The sequence below is a fragment of the Helicoverpa armigera genome, chromosome 23, assembly GCF_030705265.1.
Source record: "Helicoverpa armigera isolate CAAS_96S chromosome 23, ASM3070526v1, whole genome shotgun sequence".
Classification (NCBI taxonomy): Eukaryota; Metazoa; Arthropoda; class Insecta; order Lepidoptera; family Noctuidae; genus Helicoverpa; species Helicoverpa armigera.
This window is the reverse complement of record NC_087142.1, coordinates 3,169,765-3,190,278: the sequence shown is the minus strand read 5'-3', so window position 1 is coordinate 3,190,278 and position 20,514 is coordinate 3,169,765. Positions and strand designations below refer to the sequence as shown.

At 34.6% G+C, this 20,514-nt stretch overlaps 1 pseudogene; it reads right to left on the bottom strand.

Annotated features, from left to right (window-relative positions):
- Positions 1 to 6,958: 6,958 nt before the first annotated feature.
- Positions 6,959 to 17,344, bottom strand: LOC135118564 (UDP-glucosyltransferase 2-like; annotated as a pseudogene).
- Positions 17,345 to 20,514: the final 3,170 nt, after the last annotated feature.

The window sequence follows — 20,514 nt, the reverse complement described above, 5'->3', positions numbered from 1 at the left end:
TTTATTCAATTACCTCATATTTTGGACAGTTTTTTATTGGGTCGCTTTTGGATCTAAAAATAACCTTTAAGAACCATTCTTGATGCCGGCACAAAACGTAACATAGAGTATACTACCTATGTATGTACTTAGACCTTCCTTTGAAGGATTACTTGGCTACTTTGATGGTCTCCTTCTATACTGTTCGACCAGGTTTTGGAAGATCTAAAATGTTTGTATTCTGTTGAAGAGATTTACAATTTGGTCACTCCATTATTCAAAGAAGAAAAGGCTCATTTTGGTATGACAGAGTATCTGATATTCGGCAAGCATTAGACCACCATGAGATCTAATCATAAGTCAAACAACTGTGTGTACATAGCCCATGTAGGTATGAAAAATGACAAGGTATAATTTAATCGGCTGATTACTGTTGGTCAGTTTAATTAAACATCCGGTATTCGTTTATATCTAAACACTCAAAGGCTTTACCAGTTCTATTTGCATGCAGCGTCATAGTGGAAAGCAATTGGAAGCGCCTGGCACTCCGTTCGTAGCAATCTGAACGGACGCCGCTGTTTCACGTTGCCTTATATTTTGTTAAGGCGCTAGAATTTTCTAGATGTTCCAATACAATTTTTGTATTTGTTTTTTTACAATTGTTTTCTATTGATATTGTTTTTAACCGACTTCCTAAAAAAGAAGAAACCGACTTCTAAAAACACTAAAAATCTCTTAATTGCATCCGTCTTGAAGTCGGTGTCGAAATAAACATATCTATATCCTCAAGACCGAATTCTAGACCGATGTACTGCCTAATAGACTTTTTGTTGCTTTTAAATGTTTTTTGAAGTCGTTTATTCTTGTACAAAGGTTTTTGCAGTGAAACTGTTGAAAATGTTCAATTAAATAATTAAGTTAGTTCATAAAACAAATGAATGTCACGTATGTATGTTAAATTGTTAATGTATTTACTACGAAGACCTAACATAACTAGATGGGCCATTGTTTTGCTAATAGAAGGCAAAAATCTCTGTCAGCGGCTTCCAGTTTATAGGATTTTTACTGGCACTTGAGTACGTTTTATAGCTCTTTACTGAGGTTTATAGTGTACGAAGGTGCTAGCAAATCAACTATTGATAGCAGTAGTGGTTTTGTGGACAGTAAACACGAATTCACTATAATCTCAGAAATAGGTGTTAAGGCTAAGAAAACAAGGGATTGATACCTTTAATTTTGTAATTTTGCTAAAATTAGAATATAAAAAAATAATATATATATAAATAAAGTTAGTCATACTAGACTAAGCCAGAAAATAGTAAAAATAAAGAAATTACTCAAGTATTAATAAAATAAATTATTCAAATGAATGAAGTTTTTTTTGTAAACTTTAAGGTTCAACACACGCGAATGTAATTTATTTAACTTTCAAACCAATTTGATTATAAAAATATTTAATTCACTTTGTTTGATTTCTTTTCAATAAAAGAAACGTAATTTGTTTATTTATTTAGACGTTTACTTTAAAGCGCAATTATAAATACCACAAGAATTTAAAGCCCTGTGTCCAGACGTCCAAAAAAAAAAGATAATTTTAAATGAAATAAGTATTTGAAAATCTAAATGACCTCATTTATATTAATTAGTTTTAATTTAAACCATAATTTAAAAGTACGGGAGAGGCCTATTTTCAAACCATCATCACCTAGAAAGACTCAACCTAATTAGGGGAAATTGATTGTTGAGAAGACATTTTAATCTGAGTAAAGACGGATCTTAGAGAAGAAGAATCTTCGAATTAACGAAGGATAAAATATCAGCATAAGCTTAATCCTTCTCGTGAGAGGAGGCCTGTGCCCAGCAGTGGGACCATAAAAGGCTGTAACAGTAACAGTAAAACATAAGATTTTTTACCTCTTATCCTTGATATTTTATATCAACTTTTGTAGGTCCTTCTAGTCAAAATAATTCCTTGTGAAGGTGCAACATTTTAAGCATTCAAAGACAGGCAGCCTGTTAAAGGTTTGATGAGCTAAGCACTTTGTTTCAGATCTGAGATTCCAATTCAGTTAACGCTTTTTATTTGATTACGAGTGTCTGTAAAACGGATTTCATGTTCCAGTTCAGATTCTTTGTTACAACTCGTGAGGTGATTTTAAACCTGGATAAACAAGTTTTTTGTATTTGTGCTATGGTAGTTTGGAATCAATAGATAATATATGTTTTATTTTATTATTTAACAATGATGTATGAGAAGAGGTCGAGAGATGCTGCAGTGGGACGATGTTATGATGTACCTATAAAGTATGTACTTAGTGTCTTTAATTATGTACCTGGAAGACTAGGTATTTCTTGTTGACGTGTTGCAGTTCAATTATTAATGGTTGTCTCCTGTTTTCATGAGATCAGAATATTCTTAATAGCTTATTAGAATGTCGTTGGTACGAATGGAACGAAAATAATAATAACTAATAGATATAAATATATTTTTTATTTAATCTTTAAAAATGTAAAAAATATGTTGAGAAATAAATAAATAAATGAACTACCACTAATTTAATAAAGTGCATGCTACATCCAACAAACAATTGACCACTGATAGAGCTACCAGTCGTAAGTAAGTAACACTTACTGACAAAAAACCTACAAGAACATTATTACATTACAACGAAAGTCCAAAATCAAACATGCATAACACCTATAACTGTCAGTTTAACAGTAACAACTAGACTTGCGAGCCGAGCTAGAAACTACGTAAACACGGAGCAGAAAACTGATGTGGTTCATCGTCTTGTGTTATTGAGTTTGAGTGTGATATACTGATAAATAGAGTCGCCAAAAATACAGTTTGTGTATTAAAATTAGCTCTATGTAAAAAGTAGATCTGTGTTAAAATCTTCAAAGGGTTGTCATCGCAGTGGCAGCAGTGTTGCCCGTATATGTATGTTTGACGGAGTTCAAACTGATTTGTTGCCTATACCTACCGGTAAAATTCGAAATGTACACTTAGATAAGACAAAAAATATTTTATTTTATTTGAAATTCACAATGAAAATGGACAACTTACAAAAGATAGCCCACAAAAAGCACATGTTTCTACTAACTACCTATGCACCGCTAGGTAAAGCATCATGAAATTATTTTTCATAATAAATTGACGTGCCCTTTTCTACATTGAATTATCAGATTATCTCATTTATATTTCATGATTTACTCAATCAAAAATACAATCAACAGTTGTCCATCCATTTTGTCGGTATGTCACACTAGTGTAACAGACATTTGTATTGATGAGTGAGCACGGCGCGAAAATCCAATGTTTTCATATCAGCCCATTGAATAACTCGACCTGTACTAGAAAATACACTCTTTCAGCTCAGTTCAGACTTTATTTACGCCATAGTTCGGAATTCTGCTGAAATGGAAAAGGTACGCAAGGATATTTTCTAGAACTTTCGAGACGCCGAACTTTATTCGTGCATTTTTATCTAGACAGCACAAATATAATGAGATCATGAGGCTTCTCGTTAGGAACAGTATCGGGTAACTACATTATTGGTTTTATGTCGAAATGACTGGTTATTTTCATTGGAGCGGAAAATTGGGAAATCTTTTGATGTTTATTTGTTTTTCTTGTGAAAATTGTAATCGTATTATTTGTGGCGTATTGTTAACGTTAAATTATATAAAAGATGTATATGTAGGTACCTACTGTGTCAATGAACTATATGGTTTCTCACAAATGACTGTAGGTATATCAAAATAAAAAGCCTTTTTGATTAAACCTGTAAGAAAGACATAAAAATATTTGTTCTGCATAGAAATTGTTCCTCTACAATGGTAATTGAGGCATCAATCTAAAAAAATGCCCGGACATTTGATTAAAAAACCGAACATTACCATCCAAAACTCATTAATGGACCGTACCTAAAAAGTCTTTCTAAGGCCTTAATTACGTAACACGAGCACCTCATATTAAATTCCCACAGAAAACGTTGTCCAGTCCTGTGCAAACCAATCGGGCTGCCACAAACTGGCAATCTCTCGATGGCGTTTAAATTAAAACGGTGGCCGATTGAATCGATACGGCTGCTAGGAATTCGTTCACAATGAACGTGGTGATATTTTAATCGATGGATTCGATTGTTCGAGTTATTGATGTAGGTCAAGCATGTCATCATCTGCCTAGCTTTTTACCGGTGTTGTTGGAGGACAGCTTTCAGTGTAAAATGCAGTTGAGTATCAGTGTTTGCCTTCTGAAGCAAAGATGGGTAGAGTATCTAATAGGTATCTAATAGGCACCTGCTTATGATAGAAGTCTGTCTTAAACTCGTCAGGAAACGATTGCATTGTAGGGATACTATTATAGGGTGAAATTAAGTATTATTTTATAGTTTAGCTGTTAGTCCTACATAATTCTCAAAAAAAATATTAAACACACCAGCTTTTGTATTTTACTCGGTACAAGGTATCTAAGTATAACATCAGCTGAATCGTTTTGCAACGCTCAATTGTTTTAAGTTTCTGTCATGCTATTCTTAATGACTTTCAAGTCTCGTTTCCTTTCGACCGATTGGACCATGTGGATTTGTCCGAAGTGAGGCAACATGCGACCCTTTGCATTTCAAATAAGGAGTCCGTGTGGCTGGTTGTTTTAGGGCGGGCTCGGTAACCGCCTAGCGTCTGACTACGGTCGTTGTGTAGCGGGAGGGACGATCTTATTGGAAGCAAGAGGAGCAAACCAGTTTGGGGTATGTTGATTGTTGTAATGGGTAGGTAGATCGGCAGGTATAGTAGGTCTTAGGTTAGCTTTATAGTAAGACGCCATGAGAAAATAAAAAAATTGACTTCAAAATCATAAAAGGTCGAAAATGTTATATTGAAACAACACTTCTTATTAAATAATTTCGAGTCAGCCTGACGTCGGAAAAACAGTGCATTTTGTAAACAAAAACAACCACATTCGATTTGAAAACGTCCTCCATTTTTGGAAGTCAGTTAAAAGAATTTATTTACCTTAGATTTATGGGTGTGGGAATAGAATATTAAAGCTTTGAGCTATGAGTACTTACCTACAATCTGCGCAATAAATTCTATTCTTTTTCAAGTTTAGGCTTGATTTTGACAGTGCAACTGCAGAGCTGCTGCGAAAAGTCACGTCGTTTCAGCGCATTTTCCTTACCTAATACATAATTATGACTAGTCATAGTGAACAGTGCTCGTGACGAAATCGGCACCAGACATTATTCTGTGCTAAGTCATTATTCTCGATGCACCATTCTCAAATTCGAAAAGGGACTTATATTTTGTAAGTTTCTTCAAAGACAGTAGGTACATTATAATCCTTGAGTTTGTAACACAAGCTAAGTACTTACATTTTATATAGGTGAGTGAAAATGAAAACAGTGGTAAACCTACTTTCAATGGTAATTCATAGTTTAGGTGTTGATCCAAAATTATTACGAATATTTAAGACCATACAAGTTTGCACTTTATACCAGGTGTTTGAAGTTGGGTATTCTGTTATAGTTTTGCAAAGATTCGTTATCAAAACATAAGGCAATAGAAATATCTAAATAGACACAGTCACTATAACCGAGCGGAATATCCGCCAGTGTGTTAGAGTTTTTGAATGCTTACAGCGTGATAGCCTGATGACAGGACAACATTTATGAGTCGGTTGGATTCAAAATGCAAGTCATTATGCGTATATTTGATAAGTATTTCCCGCATAGATTTTAATATAAGTAAGTGTCTAATTATGATTGATGTGTTCCAAAATCTTTAATCCTAGTTTACGTTGAAGTGGGAAATCATTATTTTATCCATTCAAATGATGTAGGTACAATGTATGTATGTCGGTATTTATGTTATGAAAATATTTATTGCTTTAAACTAGTAGTACTTATTTATACTTTACCCTATGATAAGTTATAGAATATGGCGTTACTTTCCGTGTTTAGCCATTTTATTATGATTATAGAAGACTCTTATAAATAAGGAGAATTGAAATAAATTACATTGACAACAAAATGGTTATCAGGTGACAGGTTATGAGACGAATATAGGAGAGTCCTATAGTCAGCAGTTGAGCACTATAGTTATTCACATACCTTTTAAAAGCAGGCAATTCTAATAGACAATATACCAAAGCCAAATCGTTTAACTAATTAAGTAATGTCATCCTACTCATACTTACGAAGTAACTATTAAGTAATCTGTCCTCATACCTACTACAAGTCGGGACTTCAAACAAAGAGTGGCTAGGTACTTACATACAGTGACTTGCATTTCAGTCCGTCATTTGTGTTCATAATGACGCCTGGTCCTCTTATTGTACACAATAACACTCAATTATACATGACAAGTATCAAGTTATGTACTATGTATACTACGTTTTGCGTCTCGAAGGAGCTTCTCAAAGTATCCCGATAAGAAATAAGACTAACCTTCCTCGATCAATGGACTACCGAACACTTGCAGATTTTTCAAATCGATCCTTTAATTATTAAGAATAGAATTTTCAAGGAGATGGGTAAAACCGGGTAGTTACTATATAGTTTCAAAATATATCGACGGCTGGCAATCCATATCCCCTTTGAATTTGTCTTAGCAAACATTGCACATACGCATTGCCATTTCAAAACAAAAGATAAACAATGCGGTTGATACCTTTCTTTAGGTAATTTATCTAGAACTACGTATGAAATAATTATATGATCGTAACCAGCTTCGGAAATCGGTTAAACCCTCGTCCCGTGGAACTTTTCTACGCTACTTCACGCCTTTCTCAATAAAGGGCTAACACTGAAAGTGTTTTTCAGAGCGATCCGATTTAAACTCAGTACAAACTCAAATGAAGCGAAGAAGAACTTAACAAAGAGAGACAAACAATAATAATCATCCTTTTCTCCTAATCGTAATTTCACTATCAAGTTTAAGTAAGATTAGGAAGGGGTAAAAATAATTGAAAATCAACTTAAATTAAAACTTTTATATATCAAACTCAATTCAGACTTCAAGCGCACAGTGTGGATTTTATCATCTTTTAAATTGTCATTTTATCTTTAATTTGCATTTAAATATCACGATGATCTTACATTTTGCTGTTTAGTATTACGTCACTGTAATCTTTAAAGTTCTAGTTAGCATTACCTAATTGTGATTTCTTCTTCAATATGTACCTAATTACTAAACTTAAAGCTACTAACTATTTAATAATTTACTCTAATTTTTCTTCTGAGACTGTTTCTTAGCTTTCTTTGTGTCAAAACTGGCAATGATATACTTGACCAGATACACAACAGCCAATATTATCGCTAGCACATCTAGGTACAGTCGTTGGTACAATGGTACATTGAAAGCAGGAGAGCGGAGGTGACGAGCGCCACGCGTGCGCACCACGTGCTCAACCCAGTGCACGATCTCATCACCAGGTTTTGTTAAACTGTCGTGGTAAATTGCAGACATTTCTTTCACTTTTTTGGAGTACCTGCAAAAGAGATTGTCCTCATTAGAAATGGAATACACATATCGATGAAAAGTATTTTGATATCTACAGGAGCCTAGGGGTTTAGGAGGTTAGGTAGGCAGCCGTTCCATGTCAAACTGCTGCTCGTTAGATTCCAAGACAAGATAGTTGGCAGAAAGCAAGGCAAACGATTATTAAAGCGATTCTAACAGTATCGTTTAGCCAGTGTTACAGCTTCTATTCCTCTCTCCGACATACTTACATTCACATCCTTTTATTCACAAAACTACATCATCATCATCATCAACATCATCAGCCTATCGCAGTCCACTGCTGGACATAGGCCTCCAAGTGCACGCCACTGAGATCGATTTTCGGTCGATTTCGATCGATCACAAAACTACATTGTGACAAAAAGATGTTCCATATCAGAAACTTACCGATCATCATTCAACATAACATCGATGGCAGCACTAAGGCCCTTGGGCAGGTCATAATTCAGGTTGACCCTCAAAGCGTAACCATTAATCACTGCCTTGTTAATGTTTGTGAACTGATCAAAGAACACAGGCACTCCTATGATTGGTACCCGAAATGGATGGCTTCCATTGAGGACAGGCCTCCGTGTGTGATGAAGATCTTAACATTTGGATGAGCTGAAAGAGGTATTGCAAGATTAGTATCATTGGAAGAACCTGTATGATGTAATGGCTATTGTAAAATAATCTTATCTGCTTTTAGTTATACAGTACTAAACTTGGCCGATTAAATAAATACCTTCTCTTTGAGTGCGTGATCACCTTAATGATTATCACTCATCATCTTTGTCGTAGGTGTAACTATATGCGTTTTAGATAAAAAGTAAAAGCAATTTAATCTTTACCTAAAATACTAGGTTGTGGAGCCCAGTGCACAATGTGTACGTTCTTCGGTACATCTGGCAAGTTAGTTTCGAATTTCCAAATAACGGTCTGTTTAAGTTGTCCAAACATGTTCAGGAGTTCCTGAACTAATTTTTGTAAAGAATTACTTTTCAAAAACGACCCCATGCTGAAGTATATTACGCCATGTTTAGAATTCTTATGAGGTCCTGGAAATGCTAAAAGAATTTGAACCTTAGTTATTATATGAAGAAGGAGAGCGAATAATCTAGAAAAGAAAGAAAGAAAATAAATTTTATTGCGCAACAAGCATACACGCACTTAAAATTAGGCACATTATACAGAAATAATAATAGAAGGGGAAAATTATGCGTCTTAAAGCGCAATACGGCCCTCGCTCAGGGCTAACGAAAAAGGCATGATATCAATTTGAAATAGATGAGTGATTGACTTCTTTGATTAAAACGACTTATAAAAATATGAAGAACAGAAAAATGTGATGTCTGACAAAGTAAAACAGGAAAGATAAGAAAAATTACAACACGGTAAGAATTGTAAACAAAAACTGTCGTAATCAGTAGGGTTAGCGGCTTATTGAAGAAGAGCAACATATAACAATGTAATTAAGTAAGGCGCGTGATATTGTTGTTGAAGTTTTTATCTGTCTATTTCAAAACATCAAAACCTATTTACTATCGTCCCTGATAATAAAAATAAATTCAGGAAGCTTAATTATCACATTGATATCTTGTAGTTTATTTCCGTATCATTTAAAGACAAGCCGTCTTACCACAAACATTTTTAAACATCGTTTAAGACTTGTCTAAAAATGACAGATTATGACGTTGTTCATTTTGCAGCCACAATTTTTAGACAAGTGTAAAACATACATTTAAGTTTTGTAGTAAGGCCATATGAATTTTAATTCTTTGTGAATTAGATTGTTTTACCTTTGGCAGTGGTTGCACAGGATCTTCAATATGGAAACCACCATGTACTTAAAGTTTTCAGGAGAGCTGGCCTGTTCTGATTGCATGGTGTTCATTGGCGAAAATCAAAGAGGCATTGTACATAACTTCTTCGTAATCTGGCAGTGTTCTACCACGCTGGGCTAGTAGTGGTCCAAAGGTTTCTTCGAAATGCCTGCTCCTCTGGTTCTGTGATGAATCTGGTAATTGAGAATCAAGTTCGAATGATTTTATCATAATTAGGGGCATTAGAAAACCATATTCATTATATTAAACCAACATTAAAAGTAAATTCTGCATCAGTCTTGAAACCTGTCCATATCATGTAATCATCATAAAGTATCATGTAATACTTACCTTAAGGAATTGCCACCTGATCCTTGCCCACAACTCTTCTACTCTCTCGAACAAAGACAGGGGAAGGTCGTTTGTAGACAAGTAGTCTGGAGTGAAAGCAGGGTTCGTTCCATGGTCGATCAGTCTTAGCACCTGCCAGTGAGCTCCCATAGAATACAGCCAAATCATTGGGCAATCGTATAGCACTGCTAATCAAATATAAAGAGGTAACATTATTATAGATTTTTATAACAATCAGAGTTCTTTATAAAATACCATAGCCAACTGAATGGATATTGCTGGACCAAAGGTTGTCCTTTGGTTATTTTTGAAACTTGAAACTTTCGTAATTTTAATATTTTTTTTCAACTTGAGTTTCTAAGATTTTCCTTACGGCAAATAGACGCATTTTCAATTCATGACATTAATTGTGGCCTAGTGGGTAAAGGACCAACCTCTCAAGTGTGAGGGCGCGGGTTCGATCCCAGGTCAGGCAAGTACCAATGCAACTTTTCTAAGTTTGTATGTACTTTCTAAGTATATCTTAGACACCATTGACTGTGTTTCGGATGGCACGTTAAACTGTAGGTCCCGCTGTCTTGAACATCCTTGGCAGTCGTTACGGGTGTCAGAAGCCAGTAAGTCTGACGCCAGTCTAACCAAGGGGTATCGGGTTGCCGGGTAACTGGGTTGAGGAGGTCAGATAGGCAGTCGCTTCTTGTAAAGCACTGGAACTCAGCTGAATCCGGTTAGACTGAAGCCGACCCCAACATGGTTGGGAAAAGGCTCGGAGGAAGAAGACATTAATTGTGGTCATCGTAATACTTTTTGTTACTTACCCAGCTTATATTTCAGACTCAAGCAAATCACTGACAACAACGTCAAAGTGTTCGTTGGGGTCTTGTATGAGCTTCTTCAAGTTTTCATTCTGGAAGGTCTGACGAGCATTTCCTGTAGAACACTTGGATCTTTAAGTTCCGTTCTTCTAATTTGATGTTCTAGGACGTATCCCATTGTAAGAGTTTCATCATCTGCAATTATATTTGTCAAAGTTAAAGTAGTAGATTCGAGGACGATCCCACGAGAACTTCTTGCAATCGGATAAAATGTTGCTAATCCATACTATAAATATGTTTATTTTGAGCGAAAAATATACTTTTCAAGTTCGTTCAGCAAATTTTGTTGAAATTATGTTTCTCTATTTAAGGAGATTTTTAAAATGATTAAAATTCTTATAAATATTTGTATTCTAATAACGTACTTGCAAACGAGCTCGACATTTTCTGATGTCAATTTGTCTAAAGTTTTTAGTTGGCGGATTCTTCAGAGGATACACAGTTACGTATGTCACCTGAAAGCAGAAAAATAAAATTAGCAATATCATTTAACCTCTACATAAATAAGACGCTTTATTTATAGTTTCCCGTATATATTTTCATATTTTTTTTATACTTCTCCTTAGGTTTTAAGAATTCTATAAAAAAATACTAAAATATATCATATTTTTAATATATTTGTAAAAGCACAGTTTTTGTATATATGTCGCAGGGATATGATAAAACGGAATTTGATCAATTCCTAAGGGATTTGATCAAATCACGAAGGATGTTAAAATAACAACACGATTTTATCTTTTCCCTAAACAAATCTAGTGAATTGAACAAATCCCTAAACTGGTTCAGTGAAATGACAAAAACATGTCAGTTCTTATTTGTGTCGATGCTTGCAAACACTAGGAAGCCTAGGTGTCTGTCACGCAGGATGCAAAACGAATAGACGTGCCTGTAAGAAAAATAATGCTTTATGTAATTCACGATGCCACAAATCAGCTACATGTTTAATAAATGATTATTAAAATAGGCACATCATACGCAACTAAAATATTTTTAAAGAAAATTTGTTCATCTTTTTTAATATTGTTCTGAGTAATTGTGATTTTTATATCAATATTTCCTTGTATTGCACACACCTGATTATCATAATTATGTAGGTATATCTTACCCATTAAATTTAAAATATCAAAGCAAAATTATTTTTGTCATTTCACTGAACCAGTTTAGGATTTGTTCAATTCACTAGATTTGTTTAGGAAAAAGATAAAATCGTGTTGTTATTTTAACATATTCCGTGATTTGTCAAATCCCTTAGGGAATTGATCAAATCCCCTGTTTTATCATATCCCTGCGACATATATGAATTCAATAATATAACTAGTAAATAAAACCTGTTGTCACAGATAATAAGCAAAATAATGCCTCATCCACAAAGTAGGGTCAAGTTATGCAAATGAGTATGTAGACAGCAAAATTCGATTTATCTAAGTACATGCTATAAATGTACTACAAACGAGATAATTGCGTTGTCTGCTACGTTCTTTAGATTATATAATGTAATTTATACCTATGGTTTCCTCGTTTTACAGGTTTGTCTATTATAGACGAACTCAAACAACAGACATACGTATGATAAAATAATATTATAATGTTAGACTTGACCTTCTATGAGACTAACTTCAACGTACTATGAATCTATTTTATGGAAGTACTACTGATATAAATATAGTATTATATCAGTCGAAGGATGCGGGCTATTAAACTGAAGGTGGCGGCTGTCATGTGAACCATGTTTGGCAGTCGTTACGAGTCATCAGGGGCCCGATTCTCCAACTTTACGTCAAAATCGAATAGAAATTGAATCAATATGATCGCAATAGCAGTTTTAACCATATTTACATTCTGCTACTGATATGAGATTCAATCGTATTCCAAGACATTCGATTGGTTTGCGGTTGGTCTGCTATTTTGGTGATTTTGGTCTATACGGTAGTTTGCTCTACAATCATATTGCAATCGTAAATCAGTTGCAACAAAATGATTCATTATTTGAATGAGAAAAGGATAAAATGTTTCATTTCAAAGAAAAATAGCGTAATGCCACATACGCTTCAATCGTAATTGACCGAAAAACGTGATAACGTTTAGCATGCGATTAGTGTTTGTAAGCAAATTAAGCTTTATCAGTTAGTATGTTTTTTTATCATGGCTTATTTGTATGTCGTAAAAGCTATTTTGAATTGTTATTATTTTTCTAGTTAATGTTTATATTTGTTGTTTGGTAAGTTGGTACCTCGTGTCCAGCATTCAGCAGATGTCTGACAACCCAGGTTCATGTATATTAAACTTTTAACCGGCATATGATTTTATACTAATATTTCAACGATTCTACACTACCCAGTTAAAAACGTGAAAATAACACAAGAAGCTTCATTTTAAAACACGTCGCTATAGACAAATGCGGAAGAATTCATTTACTTATTTTAAATATAAAATATCAAATATGTTTGTTTTTAAATATTGAAAGCGCGTGTTTAGTGCGAGCGCCTGATTCCATTTTCAGCCAGATGATTGAACCAAAGCCCTTTTATACGTAGAGTTATCTATGTAGCCATTACCGGTAGACCGACCAGAGGCATCCGACTGGACCGTTGAGGTAAAGCTGACCACCATGTGTGATGAAGAGTTTTAGGTTGGGATGAGCTGGAATGTGAAAAGCAATGGCAATCAGTGGATATTCAAGTTAAGTCGAAGTCCTCATCAATAATATGTGTAGACTAGGTCAGAATTGAATGTAGCCCTTATAGACTACTAGAAGAGCACCAATAAAAGGGATTTTATTTGTTTTCGTAATTAACTAGAAAAGTTCGTGACCCAAATTACAATCGTAAGAAAGATTTCAATCACAATTTGATCAATTAGAATCAAATTGCGTATTGTAATGTGACCTCATTACATTTTGAAAATTTTAGTATGAAGTACAATCAGGTCCTCCAAATTACCAGCTTACCCAAAATACTTGGCTGTGGTTACCTTTGACTAGTTTTACATTTTGGTACATCAGTCAGATCAAACTTAAATGACAGTTTGTTCATATTTGCTGAATGTCCAGTAAAGATTTCTTCATTTCCTCCGACATACCATCGCTCTAACTATAGAACCCATGCTGAAGTAAATCACGCCGTGTTTAGCTTCATCCATCAGTTTTTGGAGATCCTGAAATCATAATGAAAAGATAAAAAGCCCCGAATGATGATTAGAAAAGATACCGGCCAAAACTAATATATTTGGCAGTGGAATTTGATAGGTGAATGGCATTTTCATATCAATCATTTGTCTGAGAGTCATGTTTGAAGGTTAACATTAATAGAAGGTAGGTTTAGGTACTAGGTGTTAAAAGATGTGAGTATTATAAATAAACACGTTTTGACTATTACAAGTTTCCAGCACACCGAAATGAAACAGCTGTGATCTCCAAAGATTTCCTGCAAATATTTGGGGCAACAGACTAAACGTTTAGCACGTGCCAAGCAAGCAACTTAGTTTCGCTGCAGTAAGCAAACGAAGTTAAACCAAGCAATTCCGCAGTATAAGATTATAGCTGGATAAAAATACAAGAACAGCGTGCCGCTTGATTCCCTATTGTTGTACGTAAGTCCTTTGAGCGGGTGCAAAGATTAGAGAATAAATTCCGTCCGCGTTGCTTTATGGCCCAGTTCAAGCGCTCAGATTTTATTTTACCTAAGGGAATTGGCGTGATTACGTATTAACAGCGTCGGTAAGGTTTAGGCGTGTGCCGCACTGGATAATGTCTGTCGCCTCGAGATAATCGCCCAAAAATATTACGCCTCCATGCGACGCTTTCGCTTGTGATTTTGATAAAAAGGCCACGATATTGTCGTTTAATTTAAATTCAGTGCAGTACTTATCGATAATGTCAATCCTTCTTTAAATATATTTAAAAGGCTGCTTCATTTTTATTATCGTGTTTTATTAAGATGTCTTTATTACCATTTTTTTTTATAAGCGCATATTACTTTTACCAGCAAAACATGGGACTTTGGCAAAGGTTTCGTCGTTTCGATGTGGTATCCTGCAATGTTAGCCGCATTTTGAGGCAGTTTCATCGATCCTCCGATGGATGGGTGGGCATTCAGTAACATGAAGGATCCGTTGTACATAGCTTCTTCGTATGAAGGCATAGTTACTCCTCGTTTGGCAGCTATCTCGGGGTAGATACTGTTGTAAGCCCACTTTTCAAATGGATAGTAGATTGCTCTGGAAGAAAAGGATCATAGTGAAAAGATCTAACGAGTTCTTCAATCAATATGGCTGTTGGAAAATTATTCGTAGGTATTGCTATGTATAGTGTATTTGCAATTAAAAGATGTTCAAACATTGATAATAATAATTATGAATAAATTAAAAGTCATCATGACTTATTTCTTTCTAAATTGCATTGATAACATGCCACTGCTCAAAATAATAAGTCTTTCTTGAGTCATTATTATATTTAATAAGAGTGTTATCACTAATTATTGATGTAATAAAGTATTCATTACTAACATTTGAATGATTAGACACATTATAAAAATATTAAAGTTTACAAAATCATCAGTTTAAATGTAGCATGATCAACAGAAATTCTACGACGAAAAGAAATTTACATACTCTTGGAAATTATTTTTAAAATCAACTGCACATTTCTTTTGACCACCTTCCAAAGTCCTTCAGCCCTCTGCCAGAAAGTCAGTGGAATTCTGTTATGTGAGAACAGGTCCAAAGTATAAGCTGGGTAGAGATCTCGTCTATCAGCCTTAATGCTTGCCAATGTGGTTCCGTAGAACATGCCCAAATTAGGGGACATTCGAGTAGAGCTGGAATTCTGTAAACAATTGAATAACAATAAAAACGTAATATATAAATTGATGGAACAACGAAGATATTATCTAGGAGCGTAAAAATAAGTATATTTAAGAGCCAAATAAACGCTTGGTGGAGAGTTGATCCGATGTGATGTGATCAAAAGAAATAACATGGGTCTTCCTGCTAAATCCCTGATCTTAGTAATGTGGCCACTACCGTTCACTTTCATAATAACTAAAAGAGTGCAGTGTGCGAGTACCTAAGAAAACGCACGAGGATACGCTGTTATCGAGAACATTCCTGACACTATGATTGAACATTCATTTCTAATTCAAGGTCACTGTTTTGTTTGAAGCTCGACATAAAAGCAATTGTTTTAGGACTTTGTACAAAGTCCCATTTGGCCATTTTGTGCAAGTCATGTTACAAGCGATCTTTGCGTTCAAACTTATTTTATTTAAAAGTTGTTTTTCCTTACCCAACAGTTATTTCTGTGAAGAACCATTCTAAGACAACAGCATCAAACTTTTCTTTAGGATCACTCAATAATTGACGACATTTGGGTCAGTCAAAAGTTCTTAATTGTAAAACGAAGTAGAAGAAGAACACAGATTCCTCAAAATTCTAATTATAAATCATATTCAACCAGAAGGACATTGGAACCATTTGGTCATTATTATCATCATCTCAAAATGGTTCACCTATTGCCACGTTATTAAGGTAGGTTCCCTCGTGAGTGCCAACCATCCCAGTCTTAAGTTCAAGTAGCAATTTTACTAAATTACAAGATGTTGTAATTTTACCAATATAAACTGGAAATTAGCTGCATTAAGACGCCGGTGGAACCTAGTCATATTATGCAACAATGATTAAAATGGACATAATCATATTAACGAGCATTATAAATAATCACATCGTAGTAAATCTGATTTGTTTTGATAAGATATATTTTTCCACAAAGATAGTATGCCTGCATCAGGATGACATAAAGGAGATTAGGGCAAAAATTCCACTATTAAATAGATGTATTTTCATACATTTTGAAGTTTTTCATTGGTGGCATTCTTTTCTACAGTGTAGTTAACTTACCATTCAGGTTTGTTCCTTAAAAATCTTGCAAATATGAGACGTCAATTTCTGTTAAGTTTTGAACTATCTTCTTACTTGGATATGATGTTATGTGGACAACCTGGAAAAATACAAATGGCATGTAGGTAATGAGTTCGTAGAATATAACAGGAACATAAAACTTTCAGCTGAGTATATAAAAACGTAATAATTTAATGTTCACCAGACAGGTCTTCAAATAACTTTGCCTCTCTGAAGTATGCCATTTGATATCTTGTGCTTGCGTCGCAGTGTATTGTTTTCACATTTGGACTATAGTAAAGTCACTAAGTTCAGAGGTGTAAAGTTATGTGACGAACTGTAGACCTAAATTACCTCATGTCCAGCTTCTAGCAGTCTGTTGGCGTATCCATGACCTAATATGCTGTGACTCTTGGATGTCATGGGAAAGCATACTAAAATCCTCAAAGCCTCGCTTGAAACCACAAACTTAGCAGAAATAAGCCTGCTGTTTTGTGCGACATCTGAAAATATAGTATGATTATTTTATTACCTTCAAACAAAAACAAACTTTTCGGCGATCATAATATTCAGTAGAGAAAGACCACAGTTAACTATGGTGATATAGTATAGTAATAATATTTTGTTGCAAACATTTGCTATTTTAGACCTTAAATGTTTTATAATTTCATAGTCATCATTACAAATCATTCAAGTATGTACTTACATCACCTACATACTTGGTTTTATAAATAAGCAATTATTTGTAAGCATAATATTAGCATTGAGATGTATAAGAAGCCAATGTTTTAAATGTAATAAGAACCTGCTTAAATTTAAATAGTCTTAAATTTTCCTTGATTGATTACAAGGAAACAAATGTAACAATTATAAATTATCACAATTGTTGTTACATAAATAGAACCTACTTTGGTACGGCATTTTTTGAACGAATGAAGTTCATTGGTACGTACAAGATAATTTGACCTGGTACACGATGCTAAGCTTAAAAGGTAAGTTACGTTTGAAACTGTTGAAATAAACAATGATACGATTACGAGGGTAGGATAAAATCATCTACAAATTATTTGATGGTGTTTTAACAACATTATTTGACATATATAATACCATTTACATTGTAACGCTTTGAAATAGAAAAATATAGGCTCGAATTATTTCGACCAATTGCCCAGCGAGGCGATACTGTTCCTATAATACATTTGACCTTTATCCTCAGAAATAATATTTATTTGATACATTCATGTATTTTGTTTCAGGAAAGGATTGTGAAAAATAAATACAGATTTCTGCTCATAAGTTTGAAAAGGTAAACTTTGTTAATTATTTAATTCAAAAAAGCCGAAGTCTATATGTTATGTCTTAAGATAATATGATACCAAATAATACCGGCAAACTAGCATCATCTAAGTTCCAGAAAAATAAACAAAATTGAATTATACAATATTTTTTAAGATCAATTTACCTTATACTATTTAACACACACACAAATGAATCACTTAATTTTGAACACAATTAATAATCACGTAAGGTTTATTTTTCTTATTATTTGACAAGTCATCAGCATTACTCATCACACAACATGGATCACGGTCGATGGTTCTAACTGAACTGAATACGAGAACAACACAATATATCGTTAGTAGCCCACTGTTGATAATTTACGAGATGAAACATGACACAAACGTATAAAAAACTAATTAGAGTTACGTCATAAGAGTTTTGTTAATTGAGTTATAAAGAAAAATAGTATTTTTTTCAATTCAGTATTTTTGTCAGACTTTGGATTATGAACTAATTTTAGAGGGAGAGTTTAAGTAGAAATAAAAAAAGGTACCTAAGCAGCTTCCCACGGTGAAAGGTAAAAGTAGCCTGATGCAATTCTATGTACACCCATGTTTATACAAATAAAGTATCTTGTATTTTGATGTTAAAGCTACGAGTAGGTAGGCAATTATCACTGCGAAGTTTCATCAAAATCCGTTGTTTTGACGTGAAGAACAATGTAGTAGTGGAAGTAGGTAACAAACTTACTCAAAAACGTTTGTATTTTATACAGTGAGATAAATAGATAAGGCCACCAGTTTTCTATGCAAAATTGGACTCAGCAATGCTGTTTGACACCAATAGTCAAATAGGCATAGCAGAACAACAAAAGGCCTTTCAATCAAATGGTCTGTTCTCTGTGAGTGACGTTGACTATAAAGTTCTGTCTGTTGTCTTTGCTATCTTTGAAAATTGACAAAGCTATGAAAGCTTCGGAACAAGCTGTATTGAAGAAATGGTGGAGCTTTGCCGGCTTTCAGTTAAAGGGTGGTCACTTCAAACCTGGCTACCATTTATTAAGAGCCTGAATTTTAATGTTATGGAAATAAAACGTGTTTCTCCAGGTTTTCATCAAGCCCATACGGAAATACCGGAAATAATTTCCATAGCTGTAAAAGTAGCCCTGGACACTCTTTTAGATCAGCTGTCTGCTAGTTAGAGCTTCGACTAAATAGGCACAGACGTTTCTGAGACTGGCTCGTACAAAAATACTGATATTTTTCCGCTATTGTAGGGTCCTAAAAACAAAACTGTTGGAATATTTTTATTTTCGCCTGAACCTTAACTGAACTATGTCTTCGAACATATGCATACATTTTAAGACACCATGATCCCAAATTGAGGTAAGGAAAGAAACGATGCTATAAACTAGTTCATTCACCCCTTCACCCGCATCTGTCTTTCAAACTGCCAACCTTTCATCATACTTAACACCTTAGATAATTCAACCAACTGGAGGCGCCATCGCTTTAGTAGACCAAAGGTACGAGACCACCGCCTCAAGCTTATGTTTACATGTGTGCATCGAGATTAGGTTTGTGGTGGTCAGTTTTACGGTGTCCGTGCGTAAAGATGGCATCGCAAGATGTTTGAGTGAGCTATCATATATTGCTGTGTTTGTATACTGACAAAATTATAATGAAAGTATGCTCACATGCTCGCAATTGTGCCCGGAACTTCTCATAAAAGATGGGACACCAGCGACAATTATCACTGCGGAGTCGAAGCAGTGGCCGTGGCCGAGAACGGTTTGGAGTAATCATCAACATCATTATATGGGCAGTTTTTTCGAAGAGCAATTTTTTTGCTCATGGCGATTCCGGTTAGTCAAATGCTCTGTTCAGCACTTAATATTATGGGCTCACTATATGAGGACCGGTTTACGACTGGCTGCTGGAGTAAACCGAGTAAACCCTTTTTGTTTCTGCGCATCCCGAATGTACCGCAGTGGAGCCCGCGTTAATGGATTCCGAAAATCCTGATTTAAGTTTTAAAATGTATTTTAATGTTAAAGTTTGTAACATGAAAGTAGATCAGGTCAAATGAAATTTTTCTTTTTTTTGCAAAAAATTTTTCTCTAGGTAGTTTTTACTTTGGTAGACCTCAAAGTAATGATTTCAGTTTATTTCTATAATTTTTAACTTATGATTGAATGATTTTAGTTTATGATTATTTTATTCAATTACCTCATATTTTGGACAGTTTTTTATTGGGTCGCTTTTGGATCTAAAAATAACCTTTAAGAACCATTCTTGATGCCGGCACAAAACGTAACATAGAGTATACTACCTATGTATGTACTTAGACCTTCCTTTGAAGGATTACTTGGCTACTTTGATGGTCTCCTTCTATACTGTTCGACCAGGTTTTGGAAGATCTAAAATGTTTGTATTCTGTTGAAGAGATTTACAATTTGGTCACTCCATTATTCAAAGAAGAAAAGGCTCATTTTGGTATGACAGAGTATCTGATATTCGGCAAGCATTAGACCACCATGAGATCTAATCATAAGTCAAACAACTGTGTGTACATAGCCCATGTAGGTATGAAAAATGACAAGGTATAATTTAATCGGCTGATTACTGTTGGTCAGTTTAATTAAACATCCGGTATTCGTTTATATCTAAACACTCAAAGGCTTTACCAGTTCTATTTGCATGCAGCGTCATAGTGGAAAGCAATTGGAAGCGCCTGGCACTCCGTTCGTAGCAATCTGAACGGACGCCGCTGTTTCACGTTGCCTTATATTTTGTTAAGGCGCTAGAATT